Genomic DNA, 15,745 nt, shown 5'->3' with positions numbered 1-15,745 from the left:
AGAAACCGTGTCATGAAGGTGATAGACTTGCTACCCGGGATATCACTAAGATGGCAGATCTTAGAACTTTGACACCACGCAGAGAGCAAGTCCAGGTCGCGTGGAGACCCCACATATAGTGTCTTGGCACAGCCTCATTTTTATTTTTTAACTGAGGTACTATGATTTACAGTGTTGCTATTGATGGCTTCCTGTGTACATAATTCTAGTACTATACCCATCGCCAGTGTACCCACCTCCCCCACTGATAAAAATGCCCCTCCTTTTCAAGCCCCATGCAAAACCCTCCCCCCCCTGAAATTTGTGAATTCTCTCTTTGTGCTGCCTTTGATCCTTTGTTGCTCTTTTGCTGTATATCTTTAAGTCCGAAAAGATGAGAGACATTATTCGGTATCTATCCCTTTTCTTGTGACTGGCTTCACTCAGCATGAAATCCTCTGAGTTCCATCCATGTCACAGCAGATTGCATGGCTCCATTATAAGGGTTTTATAGCAAGGGACTCAATTTGGGCAACAGCGCTATAGCCTTGGAGCTAGGCTATTTCCAATTTAAACTTATTTAATTCCATATTTCTTATCTCTTGTCCTGTAGAGAAGGGGTTAGCAGGTGCCTGTGGATTGGTGACCTCAGAAATAAAAGATGTAGGAGTGTGGGGACAGGGCAATATCAGGTGAAAGCCTTTTGGTTGAGCACACATTGTTGATCACAGGTAATATGATTTCCTCTCTCTCTCCCCCTAAAGAATCTTCTTCCCTCTCAATTTTAAATCAAGAACATACTTTTCTTAACATTCCCCTTACTGCTGCTCATCTGCAGGAAGATGAATGTTGTCGAAATGCTCAAAGGAAAATGCTGTTCAGTTGCTAATGTGGATCAGTAGCGTGAACACCTCACCTGCTGTTCCTAGTCACTCACATCTTTTGTCGATGCTCTGGGCTGGCATTTCCATAGAATAGGTTGAAATTTGGACTGGAGCAATAGCACAGCAGGTAGGGCGTTCGCCTTGCATGTGGTCGACCCGGGTTCAAGTCCTCTGTCCCTCTCGGAGAGCCCAGCAAGCTACTGAGAGTATCCCGCCCACACAGCAGAGCCTGGCAAGCTTCCTGTGGCATATTTGATATGCCAAAAACAGTAACAACAAGTCTCACAATGGAGACATTGCTGGTGCCGCTTGAGCAATTTGATGAACAACGGATAACAGTGACAGTGACAGTGACAGGTTGAAATAGGATGGTTCCCTCTAGTCTTTGTTGGTTTCCACCTTGTGCTGTCAACCTGGCAGCCTCCATCCTGCTGGCAGTGGAGTGTGAGGAGAGGAGACACTCAGGCCTGACACTGTCATTCCGTGTTTTCTGCTCTGGGGCTTGACACTGCTCTCTGCCGGGACAGCATGCGGTAGATCCAGATCTAGCGCCAGGTAAGGTTTCATTTTCTGATTTGTTGGCGTGCATTCGTGGTCTCAAATCCATCTCCCCAAGAAGGATTTCTTTCACATGACTGAAGTATGATTCTGGCCCTGACTCCGGTCTGGTATAGGTGGTGTGTGAGCTCTATGGAAACGTCCTTCACTGTGTAGAAGGAGGCATCAACTTCGCTTACCGCCTGTATCTGAGCCTCCCCCACAGGTCCTTATCCCCCCTAGACATTCATGCCTTTATTTGTTCAGTGAGCATTCATTAATTGTCCACTCTTGGGAATTATACTTTAATTTTCTAGAAATGCTATACTCCAGGCTTTGAGGACTCCACATAAGGAAGGAGGTTTCGATCTTTGCTGAAAACCAATTACCCTCATTGGAAGAATAGCAAGTCTTGTAAAATTTCCGCAGCAAATGAATAGTGTTCTTGAGCACATTTGCTGGTGGTGGTGGGGGACGCACCCAGTAGTGCTAAGGTCTGGGTTTACGCCTGACTCTGTGTTCTTAAGGGTCTGCTAGTGTATGAGGGCGAGGCCATATGCAGCAGTGGGGGTTGAACAGGGTAGGGCTGCAGGCAAGGGGAACACACATGTTTTTGCTTTATATCTTCTATCTTGTATTGTAAATTTCCACATGCTCTAGACACCTCCTCAGGCCCTTATTCTCGTTCTTTTTATGAGATGCTGTATGCACTCCTGTGTGGGGTACACACCTATACTCCCAAGGGCATGCTCCTTTTGGGTTGGTTTTTTTTTTTTTGGCCCACGCCTGGCTGTGCTTGAGCTTACTCCTGGTTCTGTGCTCAGGAATCACTCCTGTTGGGGCTTGAGAACCATATGGAATACTGGGGATTGAACCTGTGTCAGTCTTTTCAAGGCAAGTGCCCCATCCACTGTAATATCTCTCTGGCCCAAGGTTCACTTTTTATTTCAGTGCTCTTCACTCACTCTGACTTCTGCCTTACCATGTGAAAAATGCACTTTTTTTTTGTTTGTTTGTTTTTTGCTTTTTGGGTCACACCCAGCGATGCACAGGAGTCACTCCTGGCTCATGCACTCAGGAATCACCCACTCCAAAAATGTACTTTTCTTTCCTCTTTTCTTCCATAGTTAATTCTGTTTTTCTTTCCCCCTTTTTATTCTTTGGATTATGCTAAAGATTTTCTGTAAACATTAAGATCCTTAGGGCTATTCTTGGTTTACTGAAACCAGCACTAACTTACACTGAGTCCTGGTTGTATCATGGCAGGAAGTGGAAAAGCACATGGTGAACATGAAGAGCTGAGCCAGCTCAGATAATATAGCATTTGACTGGCATGATATGAAGTTTGGATTTTATTCAGAAAATCACACATATTTGTAGATTATTTACTGATAAGTAGGCAGTGTTCTAGGCACTAAATATGATACAGTGGGATCTCTACCTTTAATTGGTTTATATACAAGTGAAGGAAACATAAAAATGCAGGTAATGATAAGTGATATAAAGAAAATGAAATAGGGGCCGGAGATAGCACAGTATATTATTATTATTTAGTGCTAATGTGAAGGCCGTGCCTGGCAAGCCCCCCCATGGCGTATTCGATATGCTAAATACAGCAGCAATAATGGTCTCATTTCCCTGACCCTGAAAGAGCCTCCAATACGGCACCATTTGGAAGGACGAGTAAGGAGAGGCTGTTAAAATCTCAGGGCTGGGATGAATGGAGATGTTACTGGTGTCCACTCGAGCAAATCAATGAACAACCAGATGACAGTGATACAGTGACACAGTGAATGTGAAGGCAGCAGATAAGGTACTTGCATTGCATGCAGCCGATGGATTCGCTCCCTGGCATCCTACATGGTCCCCTGTATATGACCAGAGTAATTCCTGAGTGCTGAGCCAGGAGTAACCCCTGAACATCGCCGGTTGTAGCCCCCAAACAAACAAAAAGATGAAAGCAAGTAGCTGGATTGGGGACAACTGATCTAACTAGGGTAGTAAATCATTAAAAAATAAGATTGGAGAGGACAACATCTGAGGTGAGACCTGAAAACAAGAAGCAGGAAACACAATATATACACAAGGAACAGCAGATGTGAGGAGCCTCAAACAGAACCGTGTCTGGCGTCTTGAGGGAGAGGGGCGCAGAGTGCTTGGAGCATGGCGGTCAGGGGGCAAGTGGAATGGGGTAAATTGGAGAGTTTCAAAGGGAGCCAGTTCATGTAGAGCTTTGAATGCTGTGGAAAACTTCAGAAATTATAAATAAGATAGCTTGCCCAATTTATTCTTTTAAAGAATAATCTCCTCTGTGCCTGCAGAATAGATTGTTGTTAGGCGGGAAATAGGAGATTCATTAGCAGCCTGCTACAGTCCAGGGATGGTATTTGAGTGGCTCCAGCCAGTGTTGGGGCAGAGGCAAACGTGGCCAGTAGGTGGTAGGTAGAAACTCACTAATGTTCGACCCATTCCCCTATGGCTCTGCAGGATCTCAGACCAATTCTTGGAGAAACAAGGAGAGAAGCTGCTGGGTTTCTTTTCTTTTCTTTTTTCTTAAAAATTTATTTACAGTTAATAAGTTAAAAAGGAAAGTACAACCAGATTGTAAATCTTCATTATGTGCACATCAAACTGCCCAAGGAAGCAATTTGATTTCATTACAATTGCCTTCTCATGCACTTAAGACATAACAGTCTATCAAAAAATATTTTAAACACACTAATAAAGTAAACAGTTTATTTGTCCATCAAACAAAAACAAAAACAAAAGCACCACCAATTCAAAGAGTGCTGTGGCAATCCTTAAAACAACCAAAAGTCAAGTTCAAAACTGTTCAGATGTTTTATGTCCAAGTATTTTAGTGTTTATTTTTGTTGTTGAAGAGTTCTCAAAAAATCTATTATCATTTGCACAGAGCAAATCAATAGGTAATGGGCACTAGCTTAAGTTACACTTGTCGAACAAACTTGGACAAAATAAATACACACCACCACAGTGACACTTCACACTAGCAACAATGAAGCTTGCCCTCAACAATCATGATGTTACTGGTTCTCATAAGAAAAAATGAGTTGCTGGTTGACACCGGGAATTTCAAAAGGTTATTTGAGATGCCAGTCACCATATTTTGGCACTCAAGAATTAAAAATTAAATAAAGCTGCTGGGTTTCTGAGAGTGACTCTCATTTCACTGTTTAATTCTGAATCATGTAAATTCATTACAAGAAATTTGAAAAATGAGGAATGTTCACTTCTTAGAAAAATATAATAGAAATTATTAAAAATGAACAAGGAAATGAAAACTACTATTGATGAGAACGTAAAGGTAAGTCAAAAAGTACTGTAAAAACATAGATGGCTTCAGAGTCATTACCTAATGCTTAAAGAATGACTAAAGACCTTTAAAGAATGAATAATGAATGACCTTCAAGTGATTCCAGATCATGTAAAAACATAGACATATCCAAATAGTTCTATGAAGTAATAACTTTAATACTAAAAACTTTAAAAAGTTTTAAGTACAGAACAATCTCATTTGTGAATATCAATGTGAAAATTACAAGTATCAGTAATGATCTGACAATAAAGAATATATATTTTAATCAATGTCTTTATTCATCATCATCACTGTCATCCCACTCAAGTGGGCACGAGTAACGTCTCTATTACACTCAGCCCTGAGATTTTAGCAGCCTCTCCTTACTCATCTTTCCCAACGATTAGAGGCTCTCTCAGGGTCCGGGGAATGAGACCTATTGTTACTGTTTTTGGCATATCGAATATGCCATGGGTAACTTGCCAGGCTCTGCCATGCAGGCAGGATACTCTTAGTAGCTTGCCGGGCTCTCCTAGAGGTATGTATATATCTGTTACTGTATTTTGGATATGAATACACCATGGGGAGCTTGCCAGGCTCTCCCAAGTGGGCAATAGACTCTCAGTAGCTTGTCAGGTTCTCCAACAGGGAGAACTAGGCTTCTGGGAGCTTGGTTTTATAGTCTCTGGATGTTGGCCATTGATGGGATTACACGGGTGCCGCCAGGGGCAGTCTCTGGGTGTGACTGCCTAGCTACTGGAAAATGGGGGATCTGGGTGTAAGAGGCACAGTCCCGATCTGAGCAGCCTTATTTTTTGAAAATAAAAAGCTTTTGGGGGCTGGAGTGATAGCACAGCGGGTGGGGCGTTTGCCTTGCCCGTGGCCGACCTGAGTTCGAATCCCAGCATCCCATATGGTCCCCTGAGCACCGCCAGGGATAATTCCTGAGTGCATGAGCCAGGAATGACCCCTGTGCATCGCCGGGTGTGACCCAAAAAGAAACAACAACAACAACAACAAAAAAGAAAATAAAAAGCTTTTATTTTTAATAAAATGTCTTTATTAAAAGATTTAAAGATAACCAAAAGTAATAAAGCTATTGAAATGCTTTATATAACAAATCATGATGATTACTTCAATTAATGCGGGAGACAACACAGTCAAAGTTAACATCCATTCCCATTTAAACAGTAAAATAGAAACAGAAGAGCATTATTTGGAATAATTCATTTTAGTTGGCAATCATTATTTACCCAGTTATTTCAAAGGTTAAGCTTTTTTAAAACATTATGGCAAAATATAATCCTTTGCTAGCTAATTATATATATTTCCAGAGAACTAGTTAACCAGAAATTCTTTTTAAGTTCACAATGGATTCCTTTATGTTAAAAATGCTCATGACATTTCCTTTATTTACTGTTATCTGAGATGTTATAAGATTGCCTTGTTTTTCCAAACATTGTGAAGACTGAAGGTTAAGGCCAGGAATGCAGTTTAATCTGATAATTATAGTTCTATGTCTTCATTTACACACTGGTGACCAGTGTGAAAGGTTTTTCCCAGTTGCAATACAGGATTAAAGACTATGTACCAAAACTGGATAATAAATATTATTATTCTAAAGTCAGATAATTAAAACTATTTTTATCAAAATGTTAACCATTCAAGACTGTTCACTAACACTGTTATTTAATGCTATTGTGAAGACATGGTTCATTTAGTGAGATAAAAGACAGTAATTGATATAAATTTTGAAGAAGTGAACCATCACTTTTTCCTGATTATTATTTTATATTTAGAAAACCTAGTATGTAAAAAGTAAAATATGAGAATCAAGAAAAATTTTATGAGGAGCCGGAGCGATAATACAGCGGGTAAGGCATTTGCCTTGCATGCAGCCAACCCGGGTTCAATCTTCGGCATCCCATATGGTTCCTGTAAGAACTTCCAGGAGCAATTTCTAAGTGCAGAGCCAGGAGTATCTCCTGAGCATCACTGGGGGTGAACCAAAACAAAAGGAAGAAAGAAAGAAAGAAAGAAAGAAAGAAAGAAAGAAAGAAAGAAAGAAAGAAAGAAAGAAAGAAAGAAAGAAAGAAAGGAAGGAAGGAAGAAAAAAGATAGAAAGAAAAGAAAGAAAGAAAGAAAGAAAGAAAGAAAGAAAGAAAGAAAGAAAGAAAGAAAGAAAGAAAGAAAGAAAGAAAAGAAAGAAAAGAAGGAAGGAAGGAAGAAAAAAGACAGACAGACAGAAAGAAAGAAAGAAAGAAAGAAAGAAAGAAAGAAAGAAAGAAAGAAAAAAGAAAGAAAGAAGGGAGGGAGGGAGGGAAGAAGGGGGGAAGGAAGGAAAGAAGGAAGGAAGGAAATTATGTTAGATGTATGATTCAAGATTCTTAAACAAAAAAATGGTGATTTTTTCTTAATTATTTATGCATACCAAGAAAAGACAATAGAAACTAGTACTCAGGAATAGTACTAGGAATTGTCTAGTAATAGTAGACAATAGTACTCAGGAATAATATTTAAAAGAAAATCATAGGAAAGATAAAGTAATCTAAAACAAGATTTGAACAAAGGGCAAGACAATATTTAAATAATGTGAAATAATGCAAAAGTCTCTCCTAAATTGATCATCCAACTTAAGCAACATCTTTGGGATTGGGTAAAAGTATTTTATAGTTTAGGATTAAGAACAGATGTTTATAGGGCTAGAGAGATAGTACACAGGTAAGGTGTTTGCCTTGCACACTGGGTTTAATCCCCTGCATAACATATCATCCCCTGAACCCTGCCAGGAGTAAGCCCTGAGTACCCCTGGGTGTGTCCCTGCCCCCATCAGCCTCTCCCCTCTCCCAAAAGAAGAGGTGCTTATCAATAATCAAGAAAAACATGAGGGGGGCTGGAGCAATAGCACAGCGGGTAGGGTGTTTGCCTTCCACGTGGCTGACCCGGGTTCGATTCCCAGCATCCCATATGGTCCTCTGAGCACCGCCAGGGGTGACTCCTGAGTGCAGAGCCAGGAGTAACCCCTGTGCATTGCCAGGTGTGACCCCCCCCCCAAAAAAAAGAAGAAAAACATGAAAACACATAGGAACAGAAGGGGCTTTTCCATCCCAGGTGTTAGACCATGCTTCAAAGTCTTTCCAGTAAATACAATATGGAAGTTAGATAGGGTGGGGTATGGCTCATTGGTAGAGCACTTACCTTACATGAGTGAAGTTCTGGGTTCAATTCCCAGCACCACATACTTTCTCCAGCAGTGACCTCTGACATTAAGCTGGGAGTAGCTCTTGAGCAGTTAGGTGTGCTCTCCTGTCTGCCCCCCAAAAAGAAAATACATATTGGTAAATGGGTCAAAATAGAAAATATAAAAGTAGATACTAGCATACAAAATAGTTAAAAATGCAACAAACTGGTAGTTTACTATGCTGGGGGAAGTTAGGGTTATTTTATACATATTAAATCTAGAAGAAAAATAGGGAAAATATTTGATTCATACTATAACAAATATCATTTTAACTTTATTAATTATTTTTAATGGAGAAAAGAAACAAAATTCTGCAAGAGAGTTTCTGAGAAGTGATCTATAATCTAGGGACTCTATTTTCACTTAAGTAGAAGCAGAAATCTAGAGATTGCATAGTATATGTAAATATGTGTATTTTTCCCCCGAAATGTCAATGATTCTATAAAGGATGTTTGCACTCACAAACAGCCAGGAAAAACAAATTAAAGTATGAGTGGCATATAACTTAACATCTATCATACTAGAAAAAAAAGATAAAGTCAATCAGCGTAAGAGTTGGCAGTGATTCACAGAAATAGTACTTTTATATAACATTTTAAATAACTTTTATTTCAGTAAACACGAAAATTCTCCTAGATACTCACAATGCACAATCACCCAATTAATATAAATGCCTTTAACATATTATCACCATTCAATGCACAGTCTCCAGCTTTCAAAAATTACCTGGTAATATAATCATGTGCTGCATTTAATTGTTAACTTGTCACACTCTTCAATCTAAAACAGTTCTTTAGTTTTCCTTTGAGCTTTAAATCTTTGGCACTACTTTTTTTTTTCTTTTTCTGTTTTTGACCACACCTGCACACGTGTCTGTGCTCAGGCCTTACTCCTGGCTCTGTGCTCAGGGATCACTCCTGGTAGTGCTCAGGGACAACAAGGGGTGCTGGGGATTGAACGTGGGTCAGAGTGTGCAAAGTAAGTGTCCTACCTGCTGTACTATTTCTGTCGACCTGGAACTATTTCTTTTTGTTTGTTTGTTTGTTTTGCTTTTTGGGTCACAACCGGCTTTGCACAGGAGTTTCTCCTGGCTCATGCACTCAAGAATTACTCCTGGCGGTGCTCGGGGGACCATATGAGATGCTGGGAATCGAACCCAGGTCAGCCGCATGCAAGGCAAAAGCACTACCCGCTGTGCTATCGCTCCAGTCCCAACTATTTCTTTTAATGAAAAAACAAGGCTTGTATTTCCTAAAAGTACGTGTTCTAATATTTTTTCCCATACTGGGAACTCTGTCCAGGGCCAGACTCATCACTCTGAGCATTTCCTTACTTTCTCATACAAGTGTGTGATGTAAGTTAATCTTTATATTTGCCTTGTGCAGACATTTCTTCTAGAAGTCCTACTTCTTTTGAGTGGAAATATATGGTATACTGATGCTAGGTTTGCCCATTGATTTGGGGGTATCATTGCCTCCAATCTCATCAGTGGACAATGTTAAGGAATATACTTGTTCCCCTGCGCCATCTCTCTCTTCCTTCTCTCCCTCCACTTTCCTATCGCTTTTCTCCCTTCCTGTCTCTGTATTCCTCCCCCATCTCTCTCTTCTTTACCTCCAGTATGTCTCTCCCCTTCTCCATTTCTCTCTCCCTGTTCTTACCTCTCTCTTAACCTACATACATCTATCAATTTACAAATTGAAAATCTTAATTTTTACATCCATATCTTTATAGACAATGCAATGTGATAGGCATATTCTAAGCTTTTTCCTTTGGACTATAATTTAAATTTTAATTATTTATATTTCTTTTATACTTGCTTATTTTAAAGGCACTTTTATAAACACTTTATTTCAAACAAATTTGAATAATACATTAAAATGTTCATCCTGTTTCAGTCAACACTTGCTGCCTTCAGAGACCAAAATAAAACCTCTGACATCAATAAATCTAACTGTAGAAGAAATCTACATACATAAACATTCCAATTAATTTTGTATAACACTAGAATTTAAGATTCTAATATTATATTCTTCCAAATCTTAAATTGCACAGAGACTTTTGGGAGAGTCTTTATTTTCTTTTTAGATTAATTTTTCTGTATGTAACTGATTTCTCATCCTGAATGCTCCCCTCCTCTTGGGGTGCTCTTGATGTATCCATCTTCCTTCCTCCACACCAGATTGTCCACGGTTTGGCTCTGACTTCCTGTGCCTTGCTGTAGTGGTCACCTCCTTCAGGTGGACCTCCTTCCTGCCTTCCTCAGATGTCAATTCTGTGTGCTGGGCTGCTCTGTCTTACCCCACCCCTATGGTATGGTGCGGTGCCTACCTCTGTTGCACTCATGTGTCGTGGTCTGAACTGCTCAGAGGAAGAAAGGCAGGCAAGAAGGAAAGAGGAGAAGAGAAATAGTTAATTAAGGGCTGGGGTGACAGCTCTGGGATGAGGGGTGAGGGTATTATGGTGGCACCCAGCACTGCTGGGCTGGAGAATTGATGCCCTTGGGCCCTCTGAGCACAGCTTAAAGTACAAAATAGTAAAATTTTAAAAAATCTTTCTTTAATATATTCAAAGATATAAATATTCCTCCATGTACTATTAAGGTGCATCTCACAAATTTTAATATATTGTACTTCTTTGTTTGTTCTCAGTAGCTTATAATTTACCTCCATGATTTTCTGTTTAACTGCAGCATTATTCATGTATTTAAATAAGATGAAATTTTCAATCAAGCTCTGTGTAAAATGGCAATCTAAAAGTCATGTTGCTCGTTTTCTCTAGGCATGTTAAGTATCACTGATCTCTTTCTGCCTTAACAAAGAAAGTCAACAAGTATTTATATCTTTAAGATGCCATTTCAAATATTATCACCAGCATAGCACATTATGAAACAACCAACCAGCATTATAAGCCTCTTGGAGATGACAAACTATTTCCTGAGGCTGTAAAGGCAGTTTCTGAGATCCAAATGTCTTACTAATTTTGTTAGAATTAAGGTTGTCAGGTCAGTTTTGTGATGCAGAATATTCCGTGTGTTTCTGACAGCTTTGGGGCAAAGTGGAAATATGTGTCCTGAGTCTTGGAAAGGTTTATCAGTAAAACTAGAAGAGGCTTTAGTTTTACAAGGCTAAATAGTAAAATATGCCAAAAGAAAAAATGGCACCTCTGAGAAATCCAAAATTCACAGTTTAAAATGGGTTTTATAAATTTGAATTCTTTAGTAGCATTTTGGGGGAGGGTAAAGTTTTGTTGAGAATTAAGTATTTTGCATTTTTGCTATTTTTTTCTATTTAGGCTATCAGTTTCTGAAAGTGGTGACTTAAGACATCTCCAAATGAGGGGCTGGAGTGATAGCACAGTGGGTAGGGTGTTTGCCTTGCACGTGGCTGACCTGGGTTCGATTCCCAGCATCCAATATGGTCCTCTGAGCACAGACAGGGATAATTCCTGAGTGCAGAGCCAGGAGTGACCCCTGAGCATCGCTGGGTGTGACCCAAAAAGCAAAAAAAAAAAAAAAAAGACATCTCCAAATGAGTATGAAGTGGAATCCAGAAGGAGAATGAAGCAGCATAGGGGAGGACGAAGCAAGAACTTCTCCAATCAGAGGTGAGTGGAGATGAGATTGGGATAAACTGCAATTGAAACCAAAACAAAAGAAAACAGAACAAAAAGACATCTCCAAATGGGGCTGGAGGGATAGTACAGTGGGTATGACATTGGCCTTGCATGTGGCTTTCCCAATTGGATCCTGGCACCCCCTATGACCCCTCCCACTTTTCCCCAGCAGGGCCAGGAGTAAGCCCTGAGAGCAGATCCAGGAGTAACACCAGTTACCAGTTGTGTCCCAAAAGCAAAAGAATAAAAAAAAATAATCTGAATAGTAATGAAATAATGAAACAATCTATTTCATTGTTTTGCTAGTAACTGTCCCATTATGTATTTTTTTCCGTATTTTTGGCTAACACCTGGTGATTCTCAGTCTGTGTGCAAGACAAGTGCCGATGGATTAGTTTTTTATGTTAAATCAGCCTTGCATAACTTTCAATAAAATGCACTTAATCATAATATGTAGATTAGAGTCTGCTGTAAAAGCCTCGGTCCCTCTTGGAGAGCCCGGCAAGCTACCGAGAGTATCCCACTCGTGTGGCAGAGCCTGGCAAGCTACCTGTGGTGTACTCGATATGCCAAAAACAGTAACAACAACGGTCCTCATTCCCCGATCCTGAAAGAACCCCCAATATGACATCTGGCTACACTAGCATGTGACAGGGACGAATGGAGATGTTACTGGCTCCGGCTCGAGCAAATCTATGAACAATGGGATGACAGTGATACAGTGAATCTTACATACTGCTTTATTCTACACACCAACATTTCGTTAAAGATTTTCATGTTTATATTCATGAGCAAAAGTAGTGTTTAGTATGTTTTCCTTGTACTTTGTCTGGTTTTGGTGTTTTCTAAAATGACTTGAGAAATTTTCTTCCCTTTGTTCCAGGAGAGATTTGCATATAATTGTCAGTTTTTCTTTAAGCATCTTGTAGAATTCTCCAGTAAATGCGTGCATACTTTCCCTGTATTCTTTTTTAATATTCTATTTTCAAGAGCAGCTATAAACTTATAAGTATTGTGCAGAATATTTTCTGTGTGTCCTCTGCTCTCACAGAGCTTCCCCCTTGGTCAGCGTCTCCCACCAGAGAGGCACACTCGCTGTAACGGATGAACCCAGATTGCTGCGTTAACTTCCCAGAAACCATAGTTTATGAGTTAAGATTCACATTCTACGGATTTGAAAACACTTTATGATGATCCCCAACACCCCATGGGTCTTTCACACTCAAGTACCGCCAGGAGTGACCCCTTTGTTCAGAACCAAGAGCAAACCTTAGCCTCGCTAGTTGTGGCCAAACTCTCCCTTCCTACACAATATATATATGTGTGTACCAGTAATTTCCAGGGGCAGAAGGGAAGGTGGGATTAACAGATGAAGTGGGTAATTTTATTTTTTATTTTATTTAATTTTTGTTTTGTTTTTGGGTCACACCCAGCGATGCACAGGGGTCACTCCTGGCTCATGCATTCAGGAATTATTCCTGGAAGTGCTAGGGGGACCATATGGGATGCTGGGATTCGAACCCCAGTTGGCCGCATGCAAGGCAAATGCCCTACCCACTGTGCTATTGCTCCAGTCCCGAAGTGGGTAATTTTAGGTAAAAAAATATATGGTATTATATTGGTGTGTACATATCGTCATATCATATCTCTGGTCACGTGTATAATTTTTACTCTTTTAAGTATTTTACTTTATCTAGAATGTTATATAGTTAGACTCATCGAGTGTAATTTTAGATAGGGTTTATTTCATTTGGAATAAGAATTTAAAGTTCTATCAAGTATTTTCATAATCTAATGACTCAATATTTTTAACATGGAATAATATTCTATAAATGTTTATACCACAGTATATTCATTCAACTCCTAAGAATGTCTCAATTGAATAACTGTGAAAGAGGTGTGGTTTCTGGGTCTATGGTGAGAGAATGTTTTCTGTGTGTCCTCTGTAATTTATTAAAGTTTTTGTTAGAAATCTCAAGTCATTTTTCCAAAGTGGTGATATTTCTTTTTAAGAATTTTTAAATTATACATTCAGTTTTATAATTTAAAAAAACTACAAAATAAATTTTAAAATAATAAAATATTTTTTATAATTTTAATTAAATTTTATAACTAGCCCTTAATAGTTATAGGGCTAGTTCAATTTTTAATATTAGATGCATTTGAGTATCTTATTTCGCAGTACTCTCCATTCTGCTGTGAACCATCATTTGAGCTTTTTATTTATATATTTTTTATTTTATAATTCTAAAGTTTCCACTTTTTTAATACTTCCTAATATTTTATTAAAACATAATATTGATTTAAGAATGTTAGTGATGAGGGCTGAAGTGATAGCACAGCAGGTAGGGCGTTTGCCTTGCATGTGGCTGACCCGAGTCTTATTCCCAGCATCCCATATGTTCCTCTGACAACCACCAAAGGTAATTCCTGAGTGCAGAGCCAGGCGTGACCCTTGTGCATCGCTGGGTGGGACCCAAAAAGCAAAAAGCAAAAAAAAAAAAAAAAAAAGGCATCTAGGGTTGGAGCGACAGTACTTCGGTTAAGGTGTTTGCCTTGCACGTACCCGACCCAAGTTCGATCCCCGCCATCCCATATGGTCCCCCGAGCACTGTTGGGAGTGACTCGAGTACAGAGTGAGGAGGAACCCCTGAGTATTGCCGGGTGTGACCCAAAAAACAAAAGCAAAAAAAAAAAAAGAATGTTAGTGACTACTTGTTGAAACCTTTTTGAGATGACACTGTAAAATATAAGTTTTTTGATTCTTCCATTTTGCTGTGAGACCGTTTATTGAATTTTTAAATATAGCTAGTATGTTCTTTAGTTTTATGATTTGTTGGGATTTTTCCCATATTTTATCTCATGAATTATTTCATTGAAGTTCTTTTTCATCCATCTTCTTATTGAACTGAGCACTATTAGAACTGTTGCTTTGAAGTCTTCTTCAGCTAGTTTGCCTAATTCTGCCATACTAAGAGTTCTGTATCATTGGCACGTGAATTCCCCTCTCTCGTCATTAAGTCTGGTGCTCCGTGAGTGCCTAGCTGGATGCTAAGGGAGGTGTGTTCAAGGAGGCCTGGATAGTGACCAGGGGTTCAAGTTTGGGTGAGCCCTGGGGTACCTGTCAGTCAAATTTGAATTAGCCTGAAGAGCGATCCTGGGCTTGTGGTTGCCTGTGGCCCACGGTCTCTTGGCTGCCTGCTACACTGGCAGCATTTGGTGAACTTGTGCTGGATGGGACCTCAGTACCAACTGGGGACAGACAGAATGGTTATCCTGGGGCTCGCAGGAGCAGAGTCTGCCAGACTGCAGGCAAGCATGGGAACACAGGAGATGGGGGCTGGGGAAGAAGTGGGGGTGTGGGGGCCAGGTAGAATCCTCAGGCTAACTGACTCTACAGACGCTTTCTGTCTTTAATGCTGTGACTTGCACACTCAAAGGCAGATGTGGGCTGATTAGGACTCGTCCATTTGTCTGCTAGAGTCAGAAGTCTCCTGACAATTGTCTCCGTGTCCCCGTTATCTAGCTCTTTGGTAGGGCTGGGTGGTGCTCTTCTCAGGGTTTCCCCTAGGGCCTGTGATGATGAAGAATGAGATTTAAACTCTGCTCTGTTGGCTTGGCAGCCCGAAGTCATCCAGGTCACACCAGCCTGTGACTGATCCCTGCTTACGTCCTACAGATTTTGATTTCCTGTTCCAGCTTTAAGTATAGAATTCTAGTTTTAATGCCAGGCGTTTTGTGCAACCCCTTTTCTCCCTGGGGTAATTTTATATACTTTAGAGATCTCAAGTGTAGCTTATTGGCCCACAACAGGATTTTGAGGGCATCTTCTTGTCTTCTGTCCACCTGGGTTCTCAGTTGTCCCCTATTGAAAGCATTTATTCCCTGGGATTTCAGGTTGGTTTCTGTGCAAATTCATTCAAGTTCCTGTGTTAATTTACTGTGATTTGAGCAGGAGGAGATAAACACAAGTTCGAGTTCAGCCATTTTGCTCTGTCTTCATTGTCAATTTATCATAGAAACTTATTACGTGATTTAGGAATGGCCAGACAGAAAAGATGCATAGAGCGAGGTCTAGGGAAGAGCAAGTTGCTTCCAGTGCTCTTCAGATGTGCCACTGTCTCGGACTCTCCAAGTACCTGAACTCTTGGAGCCACCCGGAAACTCTCGAAA

This window comes from Sorex araneus, chromosome 5 (assembly GCF_027595985.1).
Source record: "Sorex araneus isolate mSorAra2 chromosome 5, mSorAra2.pri, whole genome shotgun sequence".
NCBI classification, from domain to species: Eukaryota; Metazoa; Chordata; class Mammalia; order Eulipotyphla; family Soricidae; genus Sorex; species Sorex araneus.
Note: the sequence above shows the minus strand (reverse complement) of the source record.